Here is a 4364-nt window from a genome sequence, read left to right as displayed (position 1 = left end):
GGAAAATGTAACCAATCCCCATGTGAGAGTCCCACATTTCTTATTTGCATACTCAGTCATTTGGTGAGAGTTACAAAGACTATGGATAGAAGAACCATAGAAAAGAGAATCCAATTTCACCACGGTGGTCTAACATGATTTCCATTTTTGTCAATATTCCATGTCTGCTTAAAAAGAAAGGATATAACATGCACACTTAAGAGGAATTAATTTAATTAAAATAAATGAATATTAGTTATTACAATTCTAAATTTAATCAAATGAAACATTTTTCCTTTTTAAAATTTTTTAATGTGTCCTAGGCATGAAATAGCTCTGGCCACAATCCAGGCATCAAGCTTGGATGAACAAAGGACTTCAAGTTGGCTCTGTCTCTGACTGATATGAGCACCACCACCAATCAGGTGTCTCTTTGCCCAGAGCCAGGGGAACATTTTTCCTTTATCCCCCATTTAAAACAGCAGCACATTGCTGCTGTTGGCATATTTAACTTCAGTATCTTCTTGTTTAAAAATTTGTCTTCTCCACTCAATTTTGCCTTGGCTTCCCGTGTTGTTCAGTCCTGGGTTTGGGGTGGGGTGGAGGTGGAGGACAGCAAAGAAAGTAAAGAGAAGAGCACACTTTGGTTCGCTTGCTATTTCTCTCATCTAGTAAGTTCCCTGGATGACGCAACTATTAACCGAATGGTTGGTGGTTCAAACACACCCAGCAATGACATGGAAAATGGAATATGTTTCCATAAAACTACAGGCAGGAAAATCCCCTGGACTTCAGTGCCTCTCTAGAACACATACGTAAGAGTCAAATCTACGGCGTTGGTTTCTGCCTTCATGCATGTTGGTGCCCAGGGGATGGTCTAAACTGCCGGCTTCTCTTAATGGTGCTACCAAGGGTTTATCAGAGAACCTCCCCATGGAAACAGTAGGTTCCAGCTCCCTGGTACAGGCGGTGACACTTTTGAAACTTGTGTTTCCCTGCTTGCTGCATACCTAGATTTTCCCTCCCTGCTAGTAAATCTCCCCTTCTCTCTAAGAGTTACCCTGCTATTCAAGCTTCAGAAAACTGCATCAAAGTCTCCAAATCATCTTGACGCTCCTTTGTCAGCTGAACGGGAACACTGCTTCCTTCTCCTGTGGGAAGGAGAGAAAATGTTGAAGTACTCTAAGAAATTCCGCCTGGGTCTTCTTCTTACATCTTAAACACTCACCTAACTGTTCTTGTGGTTATTGAGCCAGAAGTCACTAGGTCTTCAGCAATTACTTCATGGATATGAGGGTAAGGTTAAGAAAGTTATATAACCATAGAAATCTTTGTTAAACAAACATGTCAAAATGCGAAGCTCTTCTTTCTTGGCCTCTCCTCCATGTAGATGTGTACACTTCTGAACATGAAAGCTCTCACTCTGCATCAGACATTTCCTGAGGATTCTCGCATGTTTTGGTCCACATCATGCAAAAATCGCATTTTGGGTTACTCTGAATGACTCAGCCTTTTTCCTTTTTACTCTTCTTCCAATTTGGGAAACAAAGAGAAGGTGTGACATTCCGGTGTAATGTGGCAGTGTCAGATTTTCCAGTGAATTTGTCATAGGGCAACATTTGCTACCCTTGAAGAATGAGACGGTGCAGTGTCAAGATGGGAAAAAATGTCCTTGGGGCGACTTTCCTGGCCTTTTATCATCAATGCAGTTCTCAGATTTCTTTCTTTTTTTTAAAGTATTTTACTGGGGACTCTTACAGCTCTTATCACAATCCATACATCCATCCATTGTGTCAAGCACATTTGCACATATGTTACCATCAACATTTTCAAACCATTTTCTTTCTACTTGAGCCCTTGGTATCAGCTTATCCTATCCCTCCCTCCCTCCCTCATGCATCCCTTGATAATTTATATATTTTTTTCATGTCTTACCCTGACCACTGTCTCCTGCACCCTATTTTCTGTTGTTCATTCCCTGGGAAGAGGTTATATGTTGATCATTGAGATCAGTTCACCCATTCTCCCCCACCCCAACCCCTTCCCCTCCTGGTATCACTACTCTCATTATTGGTCCCGAGGGGCTTTTCTGTCCTGGATTCCCTGTGTTGTGAGATCTTATCTGTACCAGTGTACATCCTCTGGTCTAGCCAAATTCGTACGGGAGAATTTGGGTCATGATAGTGGGGGAGGGGGAAGCATTAAAAAAAAAAAACTAAAGGAAAGTTGTATGCTTTGTTGGTGCTATGCTGCACCCTGACTGGCTCATTTCTTCCTTGTGGCCCTTCTGTGAGGGGATTTCAAATTGTCTACAGATACTTTGGGTCTACACTCCACCCCTACCCCCCATTTATATTGATATGATTTTTTGTTCTGTGTCTTTAATACCTAGGGCTGATCCCATTGACACCTCATGATCCCACAGACTGGTGTTTTTTTTCCATGTGGGCTTGGTTGCTTCTCAGCTAGATGGTCGCCTGTTTATCTTTAAGCCTTTTAGACCCCAGATACTATATTTTTTGATAGCCAGGTACCATCTGCTCTCTTTACTACATTTGCTTATGCACCCATTTTGACTTCAGCAATTTTGTCAGGGAAGGTGAGCATCACAGAATATTGGGTTAATAGAATGAAGTGTTCTTGCATTCAGGGAGTACTTGAGTAAAGGCCCAATGTCCGTGTGCTACCTTAATGCTTAACATATAAATGTATGTACATGGATCTATTTCCCTATCATTGAATATAAATGTATTTTCAGAGGTACATGCCCGTATTTAGACCTCTATAAATGTCCTTTGCCTCCTAGGCCTTTCCTCCTGGCCCACTTAAATCTACATCATATAAACCCCCGTGATTGTTCTGTGTCTTTCAAGGATATCTGTCAAGATTATCTATATCCCTTTGGGAAAAAATAGGTCATTATCATTTTCTGAGCTAATCACCTGCCTTGAAGTTAACTGGCCCCACAGATCCCCTTAGATACCACTATTTATTGGAATGTGTTCACTGGATTATATTGGTGTAACTAAGACTGATTCTCAGTCATGATTCATTCTATACAATCATCTTCATTAGCTTTAATCTTGCTTAAAAGACTGGTGGCAAGATTAGTTTTTTGAGCTAGCTGATCATCAAGTAACCTTTTTTGTCACCTTTCAAGCTGAAAATTGCTGAGGCCACCTGTTCACTTAAAATGGAAAATGCAGAACTACATGAGAGCCAAACTGTGGTAAGTTGCAAGGCTTATTGTACCGCTGTAGTAATTAATCCACTATACTAGTGGAATAGGAATAGACGAATGGACAAATGGGCCTGAATAGAAATCCCAGAAAGCCCACTCATCCGGCAACATGGAATATGAGAGACATGTCAGTATACGTTATTGAACAAAGAACCGAGAACTCTATGTGCTTCCTGGACAATTAGTTATACAAATGTGGAAAAAATTAATTCCTGCATCATTCCATTTAGAAAATTTGAATCTGGATGAATTCAAAGACAAATTATGAAAAGCAAAACTTAAGAGTTTTAAAAGAAATTATGAAAGATATTTGTGTCCTCAGGATAACATACATTTTGAAACAAGAAACCCACAGAACATTCTATAAGGGAAAATATCGTAGGAGAATTTAAAATAATCATTTACATAGCAGAAAAATTAACAATATTGGAGGAAATTCTCTGAAAAGGTAGGTAAAGGGCACCGTCCCACAGTCTTGAGTTGATTCTGACCCGTAACTACCCTACAGGACAGAGTAGAACTGCTCTCTAGGCTTTTTGAAATTTTAGCTATTTTCTAGATTCTCCCTCAGAACAGCTCAGTATTTCAGGTTAGCAGCTCCATAAATAACACACCACATCATCAGAGTTCTTTGGTAAAATTATTTGAAGAGAAAACCCAAATGACCAATGTACTAGGGGGTCCCTAATTAAAAAAAACAAAAACAAATTTTTTTCAAAGCTTTGTATTAAATTTTTTTTTACAAAAAAAGACATTATCAACTTATAAGTACTCTCCATGACATTTAATATACTTGTCAAATTTGTGAGTCCATTCTTGGAAGCGTTTTCAAATCTATATTTGGATGCTCTCAGCACTCCCCTCATTTTTCCTTCACATCATTAAATTTCTGTCTTTTCACGTCTGTCTCCATTCGTGGAAACAAAAAGAAGTCACATGGAGTGAGGTCAGGTAAGTTGTGTGGGGCAAGATAGGCATGCTGTTTTCTGCCCAAAATGTGTGCACTGAGATGGCTGTGTGAGCAGGTGCATTGTCATGATGGCAAAATCAGTCCCCCATCTGCCACAAATCAGGTCTTTTTTGTCACACACTGTTATACAATCTTTCCAGAACCTCTAAAGAGAAAACTTGATTATCAGTCTGA

At 39.7% G+C, this 4364-nt stretch overlaps 1 non-coding gene across 1 annotated transcript; it reads right to left on the bottom strand.

The window, feature by feature from the left end:
* Positions 1–289: 289 nt before the first annotated feature.
* LOC142449703 (small nucleolar RNA SNORA48) lies at positions 290–431 on the bottom strand. The gene has a single exon (XR_012784822.1). It is a non-coding gene; the product is annotated as a small nucleolar RNA SNORA48 (small nucleolar RNA).
* Between the last annotated feature and the right edge of the window lie 3933 nt (positions 432–4364).

Source organism: Tenrec ecaudatus, chromosome 5 (genome assembly GCF_050624435.1).
Source record: "Tenrec ecaudatus isolate mTenEca1 chromosome 5, mTenEca1.hap1, whole genome shotgun sequence".
Taxonomy (NCBI): Eukaryota; Metazoa; Chordata; class Mammalia; order Afrosoricida; family Tenrecidae; genus Tenrec; species Tenrec ecaudatus.
Note: the sequence above shows the minus strand (reverse complement) of the source record. Positions and strands in the feature narration are given on the sequence as shown.